This window comes from Nestor notabilis, unplaced genomic scaffold, assembly GCF_000696875.1.
Source record: "Nestor notabilis isolate BGI_N333 unplaced genomic scaffold, ASM69687v1 scaffold1602, whole genome shotgun sequence".
NCBI classification, from domain to species: Eukaryota; Metazoa; Chordata; class Aves; order Psittaciformes; family Psittacidae; genus Nestor; species Nestor notabilis.
In genome coordinates this window covers 108,909-129,430 of record NW_009917830.1, presented here as the reverse complement: position 1 = coordinate 129,430, position 20,522 = coordinate 108,909, and the positions used below count along the sequence as shown (strand labels likewise).

Here is a 20,522-nt window from a genome sequence, read left to right as displayed (position 1 = left end):
CATGTGCTTTGAGCAGGAGAAAGCTCAGCCAGGGTATAGTGTGACTGGATTTCCATAGAGCTCCCGGAGCCCGCACAGCAGGTCAGCCCTTGGGAAGCATCCTCTTCCTGCTTATGCCAATGTATCTGCGACAGCAACGTTCCTGAACCCCTTCAGGAGGAAATATTGAAGCTTCTAATTAAAGAGCTGCATTAAAGTGTGGATTTTTTAAGAGGCCTTTAAAAAGAATTCTCGCTTTTATTGGCTGTTGAGGAGATTGTCTTGCATGGGTAGGGCAGAGGAAGTGGAAAAATCTGTGAGCCTTTGGAGGTCTCCATAAGTATCTGTACACATCGGGAAGGGCTTTTTGAAGGCACATGTTATTTTTTGTCTTACTCTTACAATGGCTTGAGAAATACGAGGAACCTTCTTTCCCTTCTCCAGCAAGTCCTAATAAGCATCACGCGGTTGGTTTTGGGCACTGCCTGTTTAGTCTTGGTCATGAATCACATCTTCACAGCCCTCGTGTTGCAGGTGTAAGAAAGATGTCACCTCCTTGCCACGTTCACACATCACCCATGAGGATGGTGCAGGTAAACCCTGCTCAAGGTACATACCAACCTCCTGCTAGAGCCTTTCATTAGAGCTTCATATAAACCTGAACACACAGAGCAATTTCTGCTTCCTCACAAGTGCTCATTCGAATTCCTATTTTCTAGCCTAAATTTATTTAAGCCCAGTCTATTTTTACCACTATTTTTCCAAGCCACTATTTTACCTGTTCACAGACCCCCTGTTTTATTTGTAGGGTCACATCCCCTCTCCACTTTTCCACTTTAAAGCACACCAAACCGCTCTGTTCTCCTCTCCCAGAGGACCTCCCTGCCTGCCCATCCCAGCAGCCATGCCCTCCACCATCAATCTCTCTGGGTGCTGACAAGGACCGTACGGAGGAGATCAGATGGGTCTCACCATCGACTTGTACACACTAACATTCCTCATGCTCAACCAGACCTACCTCCCCTCCCGCTGTGTTTTAACGCCACATTTATCTTCTCCACCGTGGTGTCATGTTAGTGCTTGCCATGTTTCATCTGAGAAGGGAGCGCTGCCAGCTCAGCCTTGCTGACACTGAGCCTCGCACCAGATGCAGAATGGATGTTGGGAACTTGCTCCAGTGCCAGGGAGATGTGTCAAGTGAAGCCAACCCCAGGGCAGTGACTGTGAAGACACATCTGGGTTTCCTTGGGCTGCCCACCATACGTGGTCACAAAGGGAACATGTTAGGAGTGATTTAGAGTGTTGGCATTAAACAGCATCTGGGAATCTACACACAGAAGACGAGAATTGAAAAGCAGCTGATGCTTCTTCAGGGCTATATGAGTTTTGAGGCTGAATTGGATTCTTGTCCCATTAGTCACATTACTTAGGATTTAGCCCTAATTAAGTAGCTGTTCCTCAGACACATTAAAACAAAAGAGGCAGAAAAAAGGAAGGAAAAGGAAGTAGTCTCACCACCTTATCCATAAAACATGAAGGTTATAAAGGTGACTTAATGTATTACAAGTCAGAAAATAATGCCCTGGTGTAACAAAGTCATTTCTATTTCAGCCTTTGGACCAGCTAATGAGAACTTCCCCACCTTCCAGCAGGGTTGAAAACTGTAACCTCCACTGGCACCACTGTTACGGTATTTAAAGAACACTTCCACATTCCCACAGCTGAACTTTATCCTCCTGTGAACTGTCTGCTCACAGTTTTAGTGCATGTGGTCAACAAAGACTTTCGAGATGGTGCAAGACCAAATGTGCAAAGCCACAACACCCCCAGCATCCCGCTGCAGGCTGTGGAGCTGCAGCGTGGCCCACACAAATCAACCTCAGCCCCTCCTCCTGGTGAACAAGCAATGAAGCTTTCAGAAGCCCTGAGGAGCTGCAGAAGCTGAAGGACTAACCACAGACCCAAGAAGCAGAGCTGAAGTTCTCCAGCCCCTCCAGTCCATGTTGTACCCGAGGACAGTGGGTCTCTGGAGGAAACCCAGCTGCCTTGAAGAGCCCAACTCAAGTCAAACACAAGGATACTGCTTGGGAGCTGGAAACTGTCACAAACTTCCCAGTCCCATGGCAAAGCACACCTTTGGGCCTGCCTTCTCCAACGGACACAAAACCCCACAATGAACACAAAGATCTACATCCCAACCAAAGAGGAAAACTCACTGAACCTGCAAGGTTCTCCTCCTCTGGCCAGGACAATGAAAGCTCAGGCAGGTACCAGCAGGTATCAACCCCACTGCGTAACGTAGCCACTGTCATGGTAGATCTTCTACAGCACAAGACAGATCTTTGCCTAGATGCTGGGATGCCTGGGAATGCTGCAATATATTTCTTCATGGCTTTTAGAGAGGTGTCTTGACCTCAGAGGTCTCCAACGTCTCCTGGGGCTTGTCTGGGAACAAGGTCTCCATGGCATGCCAACTGTATGGGTGGGAACAAGGAGATGAGCCCACCACCCCACTTCACCAGCAGCACACGTACTTGTTTCCAAGGGCTTTTGGGCATTACCTGGGGGTTTGTTCTGAGGATCTTGTAATCCTCACAATAACACAAGGAGGCTCCAACTGCAACGTGGACCTGTTTAGCTTGGACTTGCCAAACCAGATGGTAAGAGGACAATTCCTGTCCTGAAAACAACTAAATGTAAACACACCGGACAAAGATCAAGATTAGGATGTATCACAGCTGTGTTATAGGCAGAGTGTGGAAGAATTTTGGCAGCTAATTCTGATTTCATCAACGCTCTCCGGGGATATCACCTTAAAACAACTCATAAGGAGCCTTCCAGCAGAACCTGAACTAGGACCCAAATGTCTCAATTACAAATCCAATGTCTTAATTACAAGTCCCCCTGCAATACCGGCGTGTCCAAACGCTGGTCCCCAGACTTCCCTACTACCCCACAGTGCAAACATCGATAGCACATAGACTTTTAGCCAGTGTTCTGTTAAAAAGATGTATGTTTTCTCACTAAAAATGGCAAGAAATAAATGCTAAAAATGTGTCATTTCGTATTTAATATGATTGGCAGCAATTTTTCTTAAGTCTGGTGATTTTCAGGTTACAGTTTGCAAACCCCAGCAGGACGCTTTAGTCACATAATCTTAGAGCAAGGAGGGATCTGACCTATTACAGTAACAACAGTTCTAACTATCCTTTAGTTAAAAAAATCATGACTTCTTTAGCTTGAGTTGGATAATTATCCACAATTATGAGGAGAAAGAAGTATTTAAATCTGAATTACACACGTGCTAGGACCTTGGACATCTTACACCCAAGGTTTGGTCCTCCTCCTTTGACCTGAACGTGATTTAGTTCAATGCATATTAATCAGCCTGTGTTCATTAACACACTTCTCACTGAGCTACTTTGTCAGGAAACTCTGCTCCTTTGCTGATGCAATTTGCCTCGTGCAATTGCAGTGCTACTAAGAAAACAGTTCTGCACTTTGCCACTTCTGCTGAGGCTCGTTTTGCAGCTTCATAGGGAGCGACTGGGTGGTCCATGGGAGGTTTTGCCTGCAGTGATTCACCTCTCTTTATTGCTTGGAAGTCAGAAGCAAGAGATCTGATTTCCACCAGCCCTTAAAAAATCAGGGGATTCAAAAATAATACAAGTTTGGCATTTTCTGGTCTGTGGGTGGAATCATGAACCTGACACGGTTTTAGCTTCAGTTACACTGACTGAGGCTGGACGCTCACACCAGCCACTGCCCAGCACCAGTGTTAAAACCAGGTTAAGGTTATACCCTGTTCGAGGAGGGCTGAGCACCATGAACCCCGCTTTGCAAAAATAAACCTCAAAGAAACTCTCATTTCAAAGTCAATTAACAGGAAAACAGATGATTTTTCAAACGGGTGCCTCCTTGCAAACAGTTTTGAGGCAGTTTCTGCATGAGGTGGTTTTGAGGCAGTTACTACACAAGGTGTATGTTATTTCAATGACATGGCCAGCCAGCACTGAGGGTGGCAGTCCTGGGTAATGGTTGGACTTGATCTTAAAGGTCTCTTCCAACCTGTATGATTCTATCATTCTATGAAGCTTTGTCATCTGAGCAGCAGCTCTGCTCCTGCGAGCGCAGCATCCCCCGGGGTTAGTGGATCCTTTGCAATTCAAACTAGTATTTGCCTTGGCAGACAGAGCACATTTACCTAAATCCTTCCTTTTCTGCATGAAACCTCCTAAGCTTCTGTGTCTTCCTGCTCTCCCGGCCCTGGAGCCACCCTGGCTCCTGGCGGGAAGTTTAACTCAACATGAATTTCTCATGTTGGATGAGCCAGGTTGGACACAGGGCTTGGAGCAACCTGCTCTAGTGGAAGGTGTCCCTGACTGTGGCAGGGGGTTGGAGCTGGATGAGCTTTAAGGTCCCTTCCAACCCAAACCATTCCCTGATTCTATGATTCTCAGGCAGAGATCTCTGATCACCGTGTGCTCACTGCCCTGGGAAGTGAAGGGGGTACATGCCTGATGCTGGTGCTGGCGATTTGGGCTAAGCCACCGAACTCCCCTAAGTCTTATTTCACCCACGTACAAAGCAGGTGTGTGGGTTTTGGACCTCCTCTGCACCCACATTTGGGGGCAAGGACACCAAACCCCTCCAGGAGAGCATCACTGCTCCTTCCCCATCAGCTGCGTGAAGAAGGAGAGTTTCTTGCACCCATCTCTCAGTAATTCCACCCTTTGCCATGCCAGGCTTTGCCCTTCTGCACTCCTACCACAACCACAACTCAACTGTATCTCCACCACCATCCCAACCTCTGCTGCCACGGATGGGCTGTACCCTCCCTACCCTGGTTTTGATTTGTATTTACTGTCTTTTTTTCTTGCTAGACAATATTTAAATGTACAATTATAACAAACAGATGGTATCAACCCCTGTGGTGATTTTTAAAAATCATTTATTAAAGCACAGTATTAATCATGGTAATTGGGTAGGAACTTTAAGGTTATAAAACTACAGCATGTCTAATGAGCGAGCTCCTTATAGGAGGAACTGAGGTTTTTAATCTAATAATGTCAGTTTTATGGATTATGACTGCAGTTTTATGAAGTGTGATATGAAATACTGTGGATTCATGGCTCTCCCTGGATTAATTTGGAAAAGTAGTTTTCCTGGTTCTAGGCCCAAAAACAATTATTCCTTACATTTCTGTCCCCTGCCCTGTTACCAAACCCCTCTGTCAGAAAATGGGCACCTCCACCCATAACTTTTTTACAGGTTTGACTTCTTTGTTAGCTGGGGTTGATTTTTTTCAATCACAGATTGTTACAAACATACAGTAGGCAGGAGAAGCTCGTATTCTGGGTAGCAGACTGTAGAGTTGTCCAGCAGGAACAACAACGGGCTGTAAACTCTTAAACACGGTCGAGGGCTGGCTGGAGCTCGCCGGCTCCATCTGAGCACGGGGACACTGTCACCACGCAGTGCTGGAGCTTCCTGATACTAAGCTGTTGGCACAGAAGAGCCAAAATTGGGCTGCCTGAAAGAACTATAATCCATTTAAAGATAAAAGCATATGTGCAGAGGTCTGGAAGAGACCTCAAGAAGTCCTTCATGCTGCCCCAAGGTAGAGATGTCTCTACACACACTGTAGCGTGTTTGTCTAAACTCTTCATAGAAGCCTTGCTGAGTGATGGAGCCAAGTCCCAGGCTACCTACTCCACTGCTTCCCTACCTTTACATTGTTCCTAATATTTAGCCTGACTCTTCCTTCACACTCATCAATCCCATGACCCCTTCTCTGCTCACTGGCATCAAAGCCTCTTCTATCTGCAATAGCTTTTCATACGGATGAAAACTTTGCACGTTGCCTCTTCCCTCCCACTGATGTTTATTTAGATTCATAGAATCCCAGAGTGGTTGGGCTGGAAGGGACCTTGAAGCTCATCCAGTTCCAACCCCCTGCCACAGGCAGGGACACCTTCCACTAGAGCAGGTTGCTCCAAGCCCCTGTGTCCAGCCTGGCCTTGAAGGCCTGATGAATCCAGTCACTAAGTCTCTGCTTATTCTCGCCATCCTTTGGATTTTCTCCAGCTGGGACGTATCTTTCCTGAAGAGAGCCCCCCAAACTGAGCCACGTTTTCAGCTCTAGCCTTTACCAACGGCAGGAAGCAGGAAGGACTTATACACCCGGAACACAAAGTGCTTATATATTCCAGCAGGACATTTGTCCTTTCTGCAATGGTGCAGCCCTTCCGACTGGATTATTCTGAACACTCATCATGTGCACCAATGCCCTACCTGAGCATGACCTACTGATTTCAGACATCATTAATGAAAACCCTTAATGTCCCTAGACAGACCCCAAGGAAGCCCCCCTGATAAATCCTTCCCTCTGACAGCAACCATCGCTAAATGCCAAATAGACTTTCCAACCTCTTTTCTCCACCAGTATTTCCTGCTCTCCATCAGTATTTCCTACTTCTTATAGACCCTATTTTCTTGATTTGTTCATGAGATTTTATGTCAAACACTTTCAAAAGCCTCAGTAAAAGCATATATTGTTTATCCTCTACTCATGCACCCTGTCTTGTCAGTGAAGGAAAGAAGACTGCTTTCACACAGTCAGCTCTTGGTAAAACCATGCCGGCTGTAGTGATCCCCCTTGGCTTTTGGAGGTATTTAGAAATGGCCTGTTTCATCATTACTTTTCCCAGTATTTTTCCAGTAATGGCTCTGCAGTGTCCTGGCTCTTCTTTATTTTCTCTCTTTGGAGGACAGGTACTTTATTAGCTCTTCTCTGCTCTTTCATTACTTCACCTATGTTCTAGGAATTCTCAAAGATAATCACTAATGCTGACAGGGTTTCAACAAGCAGCTCTTTAACAGCCCGAGGACAGATTTCCTTAGGCTCAGATGATTTGAAAAGGTCTAACTTAGCAAAGCACTCGCCAGCTCTCCCCTGCTTGTGGCTGAGGTCATCCTGCGTTGTTACTGGTATTAATTATACCAACAGCCACAGGAGATGTGACTGGTTTAGTGATGACTGTTACAACGGAGGCACTAATCATTTCAAGATAAAGCACTGAACAAAGTGATGAATTAGGAAAAAAAATAGGATGTAGCAAACCCCAAAGTAAACCTCCTTCTTGCACACAAAATAAACAACCGCTTACTCACTCCGTGCTAGTGAAAGCTGGAGAAGAGTGAGCTCAGCACTGTCAGAGCTGCAGCACCTGTGTCCCACATGCATCTTCTCATCGCAGATCCCCAGAGCTCAAGACAGCGAAGACCCCTCTCCTGATGGACCTGCTGCTGGACTTAAGAATGCTCCTCAACGTGACTTCGCTTATCACCAAGGAAAGAGGAAATCAGTCTGTTAAGATGGATTTATGGCTCTTTATGAAGAAGCCCACGTGAGGAGGAGCTCATATCAGCACCCAAGAATGTGTGTGCTGTGCCCTCTGGAGCTACCAGGGTGGCATTTGGCACCAGCAGGACAACGTGGTCCGCATCCCTTTCCATCCCGTGTGTTACAACAGCGCTGCTCCACACAGGGCTAAGGGCAAGAGTCCCAGCTGAGAGAAATGCCTGCACCAGACTTACCTCCCATGCTTGAGCAAAGGCACAATGGGCTGCTCAGCTTCCCTTGGGAACCAGAGGGAAGTAGGAGTTTGGAATGACCCAACCAAGCCATGCCTTTGAGCAGACGGGGACAAATCCTTGTGGTAGGGGTGGCAACCAAGGGAAGGGGAGCTTTGCCATCACCCACCTCTGTTTGCCCCGTCCCCCAGCATCACTCCTCGCTCCTCTGCTTTACTCTATTCCTGGTTTTCCTGTGGGTACCCAGCAGCCAGGCTAGGTGAAAGGTGGATGGAGGCAGATGGTGCCACTGGAATTGAGAGCGCTACCGGCTGCGTTGGGGACACTTCATCGCCCGCAGTCTCTGTGCCATCTGTGCCTGAGATGGAGCTTTAGAAGGAAAATACCAAACAGGAATCCATTGCTTTGGTTTTGGTGGTTAACTCCACCCTCCTGAAACCTGCAGCCCCATTGCTAAAGAATCTCCTACTCTTAGGACAAGCTCAGACTTGGAACATCAAAAGTTGGTCCTTCCTGAAAGAGACAGGAGAAGGCTCAAAAGCCAAATCTGATTTTAATGTGCCTCCATTACTTGTGTACCACGAAAACACAGCCTCCCACAAAGAAAAGCAGGCTATCATTCCCCCATCTGGTTTCAGTTTGAAAAATATACGTAGTTTTTCCCAGAAGTTATTGTAGGCACAGGCAAAAAATTCCCATTAAACAACAACAGCAAGAACATTTAATTTCCCCCTACTATTAATTTAATCTCTTGTTAACTTCTTGATTCCATATTTGCATGAGGATTTAATCTCTGCTTTGCAGAGCTGTTTAGTGCAGGGAAATACATACAAAAATAACTACCTCTGTCCACTGGTTTAGTGGATAAAGTGGTTTTGTGAATCCCACAGAGATTCAGAAAACTATAGGAAGTACCAGGAGATAAAGGAGCAAAGTCACTTGTGCTGAGCAGCTGAGAAAGAAGAACGTGGCTTGACCTGGGTTTACTTTTGGACTCACAATGAAGTGATTTCAATTCACATTATAAACCACAGCCCACAACAGAAAGCAAATTCCCTTTGTCCACCCCTTACCTGCCATGGACCACCCAATCTCAGGACACCTGAACACTCGTCAGACAGCTCAGCCCTGAGTTTCCAAAAGAGGTGGAAGCGCCTACCCAGCACACTGGGAATATCACTGAGTCACAAAACAGCCCAAATTTGGTATCCAAAACATGATTTCATAGGCAAAGGTCTGAGTATTTCCTACCCACAAGATAATAGGAGAGAACCCACATATTATTACCACATTTAATACAGCAATAAGGAAATAACATGTCCACTGCACAGTTGCACACACCCGCTGTGCACCTCTAGTTAGACTGAAGATAGGAAATGATTCCTTTAGAGCCACAAGAATTAGCTACAATTCAAAGCATTTTAGCATTCACAGGCTATACAGAGTCTTTTGTTTCCTGAGCAACTACGACTGGGGGCTTGAAGAACTGTGTTAAAAGAGGCTCAGATTTATCCCTAAAAAGCAGAGCTTGGTGTTTATAAATATTAGAAATGATAAATTTATACTTATGTAGATGGAAATCCCCATAACCTATAAATGTATAATGGAAATATTGAGGAATAAAAGAACTACTGAGGAATAAACCAATTACAGATGCACAAATGCAATCCTGCAGCAAACTTCACTAGAATTTGTCCTTGCACTGGGCCAGATGTTGACACATTACAAATTGCACCGTAAGGCTTTTGCAATCCCTGGTCTAAGTACCTGGTCTAAAGTTACAAACAGAACAGTGCTAAAGCAACAGGGAACCAACCCCTTTCCATTCCTGTTACACACCCGACATTTGTTCTTGATCTAAACATGAAGCAATATAAATGTCTCACTCCCTACTTGGTTTTAATTTGTAGCTGTATGAACCACCTACTGTAGTTCCCACAGATTATGGGATTTGAGTATGGAGCATTCCTATGGATAAGCCCAACTTCCAGCTTTTCAATGGAAAATATATTTAAAGGGAAGCAAGAGAGTGAAATTGGAGTGATTATGGTTTTTTATATCTATATATGTATTTAAATGGGGCTTTATATATATATTTGGGGGTTTATATATATATAGGGTTATATACATATTGGGAGTTTTTATATATATATATGGGGTTTATATATATAAATATGTATTTATATATCTATATATCTACATAACTATATATCTATCTATATCTTCCCAAATCTCATGCTTCAACACTTCACTTGACCTCCAGCAATGAGCGAGCAGGAGAAGCAGGGATGGACGGTGGCTCAGTGCAGGCTGCCCCTTCTGAAACACCCAGGATTGGGGTTGGGATACTGGGATGAGAGACAAGTCCAGTGCTAAAAGAGTTAAACTGAGTTTCGTTTCTTTATCATGTAGCCCAAGACGTTGCAGTAAGTGTCCCTCTTCCAGGAAATTTTATAGGTTTAACTCAATTACCAAACTCCTGTGTGTGAATTTAAGCTCAGTTGCTCACGTTGGGTCTGAAACACAAGCAGCCTCCTCCTGCCCTGCTCCTGCCGAGCCGAGATATGTCTCCAAATTACTGACTTTGACACATTTATTCTGCTCTGCAGCTTTGTTACGTAAAATACCTCTTGGTGTTGCTTGATCCGTTGACTCTTTTGCTAGAGGCTCCAGTGTTCCACATTAATACATTACAGGCTGAATAACTGCTGAAGGACTGTTTATATAAGTGTTGGACCAATATAAAATGAAAGAATAATTTTACAGAAGGAAGGAATTTTTTGCTACTCTGCTCTGAATTATCAACATCTTTCCATCCCTGATGGTAAAAGTTAATTCCTAAAGGGGGGAGCTGCCATGAAGACACTTAATGGCAAAAACCTTTCAACGCCTTATTTGTTATTTTTCACTAAAGGCCAAAGAGCATTTCCATGGACCAGCAAATCTCAGCAGCTTTTCAGCAGCATCCTACATTAGAGGATCAATTTTAGATCATTTCTTGCTGATTTTACTCCAATTTGCTCCAAAAAGAGTTGATTTTCGTGGCAGGACTCCCAGATAAGAATGCTATTTAAGGGCAGGAAGGCACCACCTTCCTTGAAGTAAGGCTGAGAGTCGTTTAAGCTTAGGAAAGAGAGTTTCTCCATGGAGAACATGTCAGCACACGAAAAGAAGGTGACAAATAAGAAAGGGAGACCTTCAGCTTTTGAGCTCCTACACGGATAATTGAGAAACAACTCTACCCGCTAACCGAAACCAGCCCTGCAGGCAGGTAACGTCCATGAGGCACCAACCCAACACCATAACCACTAATGGAAGACTTGGCAAGACACCACCAAAACTACAGTCACCATCAGGAGAAGGTGGCACAGGAAGAGGCAGAGCTACTGGAGGGAACTGCCCTGTTGGTTTGTACCAGCACGAGATCAGGACCTGGCCCCAATTCAGTCCCGAGAAAATGGTATTAGCATGTAATTATGGGGCTCGTGTGGACTTTGAAACAGGATGTGAAAGCAAGTTCCTGATTACTCATGGTCATAAAAGAGACCATGGAATTTTCGATGAAGCCGGGAGAAGCAGGATGCAGAAGATCCCAACCCAAACTCCAAGGCAGGTGTTACAAACAGGACACCGCAGCCCTTCCCGGCATTCCCACAGGAACCTGACAACCAAGGAACAGTGACACCCCATCATGGACACGAAGCTCTAAGTGTGCTGCTTGCAGAATGCTTTAGGACCCATCCCCAGGACAAGAGTGCTTGGAAAACCAGAGCATTGTTCCCGGAGAGCACGCCTGGGTTTCCTCACTCGGCGCGGGAGCGGAGCTCGTTCCGATTAGCTCATTTCATCAATAAAGTCAAGCAGCACATTAAAACATTTCTACATCTATTAACGGTCCAAGTGTTTCACTAACCAGCTCCATCCCACTCATTAAAAGTACTTTTATAGCAAATGTAAAGTTGAGGTCCAGCAGAAGTGCTCTGCTTCAGTAGTATCTCCAGACGGGTTATGTTGGAAAGAGACCCACACCATATGCTCCAGAGGGATGTTGGGCTCTGCCCTCCATCTGCCTCCTCTATGGGGAGAGCAGGTTGGAAAGGAATTTTTCCAATCAGAATTTGTGGATTCATCAAAATATTAAATGGGCCAGAGCCAGCACCTTCCCCAGGAACACTGTTCCCATCCAGAATGCTTGAAGACCATCATTTTGATTCATGGAAAGACATCAAATACCTAAATCAATACCTAAGGTACTGATCGATACCTGATCAGTATCTAAAGGGGGCCTACAAGAAGGCTGGAGAGGGACTTTTGACAAGGGCCTGTAGGGACAGGACAAGGGGAACGGCTTGAACCTGCCAGAGGGGAGACTGAGATGAGCTCTGAGGCAGAAGCTCTTCCCTGTGAGGGTGCTGAGGCGCTGGCACAGGGTGCCCAGAGAAGCTGTGGCTGCCCCATCCCTGGCAGTGTTCAAGGCCAGGTTGGACACAGGGGCTTGGAGCAACCTGCTCTAGTGGAAGGTGTCCCTGCCCGTGGCAGTGAGTGGGGCTGGAGGAGCTTTAAGGTCCTTCCAACCCAAACCATTCCCTAATTCTATGAAATCAGAGCTTGCAGAGGTGACTCACAAGTGCCATCCTGCATCCAGCATTTTCTTCTTGTAGTAACAATGACAGGGTCAGGCTATGGAGACTTCTCGAGCACCCACTCCCTGCCTGTGCATGTCCCAAACCACAGACTGACTCGCTACGAAACCCTGCAGCCATGGGGAGATGCATGTGATGGGCGGCTTCCACATCAATGTGAAGCTGCTACAAAGCCAGGTCTGCCACCAGTGGAGACAGATAGACACAAGATCAGACAGATCAAAGGCAAAGAAGCTGAAAGCAGTTATTTGACTGTAAAAAATGATAAACCCAGGGGTTTTTCCTGTTAGCACAGCATTAAGGTCTTCTCAGAGTGCAACAGCAGCAGGGATCAATGACAAGCTCTCGTCTGCTTTGGTTAAGAACCAGCAGCTGGTTTACAATACCAAACCCAACTTTCTTACTGAAAAGTGACTGAAGAACTCACCCGTGAAAAACTGTTTCACAGCTTCCTTTGAAACCAGTTTCACATTTGAGCTAGACACCTTGTAAATAGCACTAAACCCCAGTCCTAAATATAACCATGTCTCTTGGACAGCACTCGCTGGCCCGGGCAGTGCTCGCTGAGGCAAGTTGTTCTGGGAGCATTTTGCTGCAGGTTTTTATTTTTCCTCTCTGCAGAGGTCTGCCACATACTCGGATATTAAGACATCATCAGAAAAGTTCCAACATGGCAATTAATCATTAACTGTCATAGTTTTCCATAAGGTGCAAATGTAAGGTTATAAAACTGTCAAAAACCTGAGCGGTAACACGGGCTGCTGGTGCTGTTGGCTGGATGCGCTGCTGGAAGCGGATGCAGACGAATACCTGTGGTGCTGTGGGCTGCAGGACCTCGGGAGCAGCCAGGGCATCACATACCCATGGCAGAGGCTGTCCCCATGGGAAATGGGTGGCCCTGGTGTGGTCCCTGTGCTGTGGATGGAGCAGGGTCTCTGGCTGGTGGGTCATCGCTATGAAACCACACGGGATGGCTGTTATCATAATGTAAGGTTTGGGAGGAGCTCACTGGGCATGTTGGCCACGCACACTGAAGGTGCATTTGGTGAGCTATGGAGCACATGGCTCATCTTCTCGTGGACAGGAAACAAGGAGGAATGTCAGATGGATGAGTTAAGATAGTGCCAGGATGTGGGAAGCCCTCAGCAGAGGAAATACTACCCTTATGTTGATACGTTATACATCCCCTTGAATGGGAGGACCTTAGGTCCATATTCCTAAGAAATATGGTACATGGGATAAAGGAAAGTCCCTTCACATGGTGGTGTCTTCAATTCAATGATGTGCAAAGAACCCAGCAGTAGAAGCCCACTTACTCAAGTGGCAAAATGATGGCCCTTTAGCTTGACACTCTAGCAGGGATCAAGAATGGCTCTCTAGGCAACCCTAGCACCTTGGGCTCTCCCAAACACAGCAGTTTTCCACGGATGGGGACCACTATCTCCTAATACTAGCACACAGGAAAAGAAGTATTCAGCAGAAGCATTTTTCACCCTAGCAGGAATAATCCTGTTATAATTGCATAACAGGAACAGGCTGTCAATAGGCATAAATCAATAACTCACCATCCACACAGCAAACCCCAGAACTCCACTGTAATAAATGCTAGATGATTATTGAAGTATCAATAATAAAGTAGAACAATACTAATTATATATATATTAATATTAAAATAGAGAATGAAAGCCCCTTTTCCAGAATATCCTTTTCTCTCCTAATCAGGATATTGTTCACTGGGAGACGTGTGGCTTCAAAATTCCCTCTGCGAGAAATGATGTGAATTAAAGCCTGCTCTCTCAAATCCTGGATCAGCCTGAAGTCACATGGAACTGTTTATATTCCTTGATTGAAGGAATGCTAGAATACTTCTGGCGAAAATACTTCAATTCCCTTTCCACTTCCAGTCAACTGCAGGCTCCTTTGAAATTCACTTTTTCTACACTATTTAGACGGATCTAACTATTGCCAAAATAAGAGCAAACCCCATCAGAGGACGGGAACACATCAGGAAAAATCTATCCTGAGAGCAAACTTTTTGCCTAGTATCCACTCAGGTCTTGGTAAAATTTGGATTAAACTGGTATTAAAGACAGAGGATAGGGAAAACAATGGTCTTTGGAATAAATTTAGATGGGCAGGCTGCGTACCTCGAATCTCAGACAAGCCTGGCACAGGGAAGCTGTGCTACGAATCCCTTTCAAAACCATCCAAATCCAAGGTTTTGGTTCGACTGACTGCGGAGACATAGCAGCCAGCTGCAAAAGCTGGATCAGGACTCTGCTCCCCAAACTCACTGGCACTTCCATCCCAACACACAGATTCAAACTCATCTTTTCCTTTGAAAGTTAAAAGGAAAGGACATGACCACATCCGCAGGCATAAGGCAAACGCAGGGAGAAAGTAAAGGGGATGTCACATCTGATCAGCGTGACTCTACGGTGGAAAACACTGGTGGCTTCTCTGATTTATATCTTTCTGCAGCTACTTTCTTTGCCTCATTAAAGTACATAATTTCAGTAACTCTGAGCTCTTAGCAACATCTGCAGTAAAATATTTAACTTGGGTTGGCTACTCTGTCACTGAAAGCCAAGGCTGGGTGTATTTCAAGCTCCAGGATGACCTGGATTTTTCCATCAAACCAACCTCTTGCAGCACGTTTGGAGCGAATACATGTATGGACGTGAAGTTGAGCATCAGCCCTGGGCTTCTGCAAGCTCAGGAGAAATAGAAAACAGTTGTGGCGTGAAAAGACACTGAGACAAAACAAGCTGGTGCCGTATGTGGGGCTGGTTACCATTTGATTTCAATAAAGAAAGGCTGCAAAAGCCTCAGGGATAAAAAAATGAAATACTGAATGTGAAACTTTTAGTAGAAATGGTGGGGTGAGTTAAAACAAAAGAGGAACCTGAAGGAGGTGCAGAACAGGTACCGTGCATCAGCATCTCCGCTGGGGAAGGGCCTTGGGAGCAGGCAGCAAAGTATCAGCTGCTCCCCCCTGCACTTCCCCTGAGCTGCTCCCTTCTGTGTATTAGAAAATGGGCTGAAAATCGTGACAAATCTATGATGTGACCCATGAGCTCCCTGACATGTCACATTGTGTATTTAAAATACACAAGGCCAGGCTGGATGGGGCTTGGAGCAATCTGCTCTAGTGGAAGGTGTCCCTACCTGTGGCTGGGGTTGGAATTGGATGAGCTTTAAGGTTCCTTCCAACCCAAACCAGTCTGGGATTCTATGAAATGCCCAACCCATGGACATAAAGCCTTTGTTAAATTTTCCAAGGCCAAAAGAAGGAGGAAGAAAAGGCACTTTACTTACATCCCAGATGGCAGTTCAGCAATCCCCAAGCTGTCAGTGATGGGGATTTAAGTAAATAGCAAATGAAATGTACATTGGGCAAAACCAGATATGCTTAAGAAAACACAGAATGTGTTAAAGAACACATTATGCTGCCATCTGCAGCAGTTTCGTTTCAGTGTCAGGCTTTTGCCTGTAATTTAGGTTACAATGGGAACAAGGTGTAAATTATGAAATGATCAATAAAGGAGATCTTTCAGCTCTTTCCCCCCCCGAGCCGTTCCTTCTGCATGGGAGCAAGTCATGCCACGGATGGGACACGGATGGAGTCAGGGCTAGAACCCAGGAGGACCAGGATGCTCAGCATCAAACTGGCTGCACTGAGGGAGCTTTTATTTTATCTCTGCATTCTTACACACATCTGTTTACCTGTAGAAAACCAAAATAAACCCCCAGTACAGGTACTGTTTAGCACAAGACAGCAATTCAAACCTTTAAAAGAAGCTAAAGCCATTTGTTCACCTTTGCAGAGGAACATAAAGAGAATGTGCTCTGAAGGGATATATGCAGAAGAATAAACTTGTGCCATTTTTCTCACAGGTAGCTGTCTGCACACATGGCACTTTGTGGTTTCAAAAGCTGCCTAAGGAGCCTGTCTCCTACAGGGAGCTTTGAAGATCTCCACCATAAAGAGGTTAGTGCAGTGGGTATTTCCCGGTAGGATCATACTACTTTTCCCAGCGCAGCTTTGGCCTGTGTCAGATGGGATCACACGAAATGTAGATCCCGGAGGATGCTGGAGAGGAAGCAGAAAATGCCACCCACTTCCAAGGTCACAGCTGCAAGGAGATCCCTGCTCATGCTGCTGCACTGATCGCTTACATATGAGATGAACCTTGGAAGAGGAGAGAAATATATATGTATATCAGAATATTCCAGGCAGAGCCGTCCCCGAGCAGCCGCTCTGCTTCACTAGGTCCTTGCACTGACAAGAAGCTAATGGCAGCTGCACTGTTATCAAGAGGAGATGCTCTCTTGGAAAATAGCTGCACAGGGCTTGATGTTTTCCAGCTCAAACTAATCTCTAGCAGAGGATGAGCTACAGCTGCCTGTCTGCGCAGTAAGTTCCTGCGCTCCAAAGCGAGCGTGTGACTCATCCAACAAAACCCAAGTGCATCAACAGCAGCCACGGGGCTGGTTTGAAAAGGTTACTCGTTATTCACCAGCACAATTACATTTGTCAACAGAGGGAGAGACCAAAAAGTCAGCACTGCCTCGTTCTGTGATTCAAACAGCCTCATCCAGCACAGCGGAGTCATGAGCTCTTCTGAGCCAGGTGACAGCTAGGATGACATTAAGACCACAGAATCATATGATGGTTTGGGTTGGAAGGGACCTTAAAGCTCATCCAGTTCCAATCCCCTGTCACGAGCAGGGACACCTTCTTCAAGGCCTGGTACAAGCTGCCCTTGAACACTGCCAGGGACATATAATTCATCATTTCCTTGGGCAGCCTGTTCCAGTGCCCCACCACCTGCACAGGGAAGAATGTCTTCCTTATATCCCCCCTTTAAGTTTGAACCTATTTCCCCTTGTCCTATCACTACAGCACCTGATGGAGCCCCTCTCCAGCATCCTTGTATGACCCCTTCAGACAGGATTTGAAATAAGAAGAAGTATTAAAAAGAAAATACAAATCTTATTTCCAGTTACACTCACTGATGTAACTGGAAATTCTTCATCTTCAAGGTGGAAGAGGGGGAACAAGACACAAGGCAAGAGACCCCAGAACATGCCAGGCACTGCCTGGTGCTGCTTGCAGGGGCTCTCCCAACAGCAGCAATGGGAAGGACTAGGGATCTGAATACTCCCAGGCTTCTGCACGCCAGCACGGAGCTGGGAGAAGACAGAAAAAGCTTCCCTGGTCCAGTTTTTCTGCACCATCAACACCGTGATCAGTGCTTTGGCAATGCGGCTGCGTGCAAACGGCTGCTGCCAGGTCAGAGCAGCACGGGATGAGCAGCAGGAAAGGTCCTTTGTGAGCCAAGAGTAGGGCAGTGGCACTGCTCATGTGTGCTAGATGGGCTCTGCAAGGAGAGAATCTGGTCCACACGCCAGGAAGGTCCTTCATCCCGGGCCTTCACGCTATGGACTTCAGGCCAACGTTGTTACAGGGAGTTTTAGCGTGGCTTTGTAGTTAATTTCTTCTGACAGTGAGAAGGAACCCTTAAGGTTTCTGTAAACCAAAATGTTTACTAGTGAGTGCCAAACAGAGAGCTGGGTCCAATGTGGCCTGTGAGCAGCCAGCCCCACCGCTGCAAAATTACACCATGGAGCACAGGATGTGCCACAAGGCATTAATCTCCCAACGCACAATTTCAGCCTTGAAATCTCTGCGTGACAGATACATGAGCAGCTCAGACATGACTGAGGGAAGTTTAACGAAGCAGCAAATTACAGCTCTGCCCAGGATTTTCCACCCAAGACACCACATAGGTATTTCCCAGTACTCACTCATGGCAATTGTGGTCAGAGCAGCTCCTTTCTGGCGTCTTGTGGTGGCACTGCTGCTGTCATGGTGCTGGTGGTCATGGGCCCCTGGGCCAAATCAGGGCACTGTCACCAGAAAACAGATGAGTGCTGCCAACCCAGCACAACAAAGGGTAGTTGCATGGACCCAGCAAGCTGCAAAGAAGCTCTTTGGTACCTGTTCAGGGTGTCTTGTGGGTGAGCCTGGTCCTGAAGACCCTCAGCATTCCCTGTTTAAACCTTGCCCTGGTCAAGGAATGGTCATTAGCCTGTTTGCTCATGGGTGTTCATGATCACATCATGAACATGTGGGACTTCCCTAATGCTTTGCTTTCAGGTTGTCCGTGTGCTTTCCAAACTCGGGAGAGGACAGCTGGCAATACAGAGGCAGGAAGAGCAGCAGCGTGATGGCACCTACGGAGACAGGAGCAGGGAGCAGAGCCCACCTGGGATACACATCCGGGAGGCACCCAGCCACTTCTCTGCAGCAACCTCAACCACACTTCAGCTGTGGTTTAAGGAACATCAGATCCATTCTAACCCGATCCATTCACAGAAATCCCTCCACATCCCCAAACACAATTAACTTTCCACAACCTCCTCATACATTAAATAGAAGCACAGATTATTTAAGCTGTCACAGACAGGTTGGAGCATCCTCCACCAGAGCTTGGCCAAGAGCACCAACTGCCCAAGCTGCCAAAGAGAACCACTGCAGGACTCTTATCACAGTAGTGGATATGTGTGTGGAGTATTTCACTTGGCACCCTTTGGAGCTCTCCTAATCTTTTCCTTTATGATAAATATTAAACAAGTCATATTCCTTATGGAATTTCCTAACTGTGTCTGTCTGTATTTTTCTCTACATCATAGTTAATATTTTAAGATTGCCTCTCTCTTTTTTTTTTCTCTTTTATTTCACATTCATATGTTTTTCCTCCTTTTATAAATTAGGTTTCTTGTTTAGTAGCCATGACAACATTTGACTGTGGTGGTTACACCACAGCCTGGGGCTTTTTAACTCTCTTTTCTCCCCCCAAAGCTGTCTTAGAAAAAACATAACCTTTAAATAAATAGAAGCATCAAATGAAAGGGGCAAGTTCAGAACTGACTCCTCCTCCTTTCCCTCCAATGACCCACTTCAACAAGACTTCCCAGCATGGTGGGTGAGGACTCATTTGGCTTTAATCCTGCAAAGTCTTATCCACTTAGTTAACTTCAATGGGAATACTCAGAGCACATCAAGTGAAACACATATGTAAGTCTTTAAAACCTTGAGGCCTAAGCCTGAAAGGCAGCAAGCAAAAAGCTGGAGTTGCATTTTCCTTCTGGGCGTTGATCTTTGCTCAAGGGTTGCGGTGCTGTGGGGGTGAGCCCAGAGATGTGAAGATGGGGTGACTTCCATGAGATGCTGTAGTTCAACATGACCTTCTGAACAAGCACCACATGGACCACCATGGGACTGGTGACCACAGCTCCTGCCCTGATGGCTTCTGCACATCTTGCTCTGGACTCTCAACAAACCCCAGGGGCTGGAGGCAGCAGGACCCACTTGCTTCCACCTCTGCACTCTTCATTTCTACTAGCAGGAGGTGGTGATTAAAGACTGTCAGGGCAACCTGGAGATCAGGCAAGGGAATTTCAAAGCAAAGGAGCATCATACCAACAATAAGACATTTTTGTGACCTAGGGAATAGCTTTTATCTAAAGAAACAAACATTATATTTCAGTCTTTCAAGAAGGCTGGTAACCAGTAGCTTACAAGGAATTTAGGCCTTGGAAAAAAATAGGAATGGATTTTGTTTGACTTCTCCCACGAGCACAGTAAATGGCAATGGGTTACGGGTCTGTGTTTACCCATGGCAAGAGACAACTAAAATTCCATGGTGTGTTTTACATACTGAACATAAAATACCAATTACACAGAGGGCCCAACCACACTGAACGCGACGCTGGAGCAAGAGGAGGCAACGAGGAAGGGAAAAGGCCGGGAATTTAACAAAGGCAGATGAACCTTTAATACAGCAGAACCTCTGGGAGCCCTGAGACACTGTGTCCAGATGTTCGGAGGTTGATGTAACCTGACTCCAAGAAGGAAGAGGATGTATTTCTTAAAATTCCCTGTTGTGCTTTAATTTACTGCAGTCCTGCAGAGGACGCATGTGGTGATCACAGGTGGAGTTTCAGATTGACCATAAACATGAAGATGGGGGCAAAAAGACTCGAGTTGTTTCAGGTTTGGCTGCCAAGACGGTTGAGGTACAGATTTCCATGAAAACATTCCCCTGTGCTCCAGTAACTGGAAATAAGGGCCAAAGGAAAACCCTCCAGCAGACATACCAGTGGCACCAACAACCCTTCCACTGATGGCAATCAGGTCCAGAGACAGGCGACCGCCAGAATGGGGGATCTCAGCTGATCGCTTTTGCCTTTGCTGCATGAAGAAAGGGAAGGAACATAGGATGGATGAACAGCAAC

General features: G+C 46.0%; 1 protein-coding gene across 1 annotated transcript in view; it reads right to left on the bottom strand.

The window, feature by feature from the left end:
* LOC104401745 (lipase maturation factor 1-like) overlaps positions 1–20,522 on the bottom strand; it is a gene marked incomplete at both ends in the record, with an annotated part of 141,352 nt that overhangs the window by 35,518 nt on the left and 85,312 nt on the right. The window lies entirely within an intron of this gene.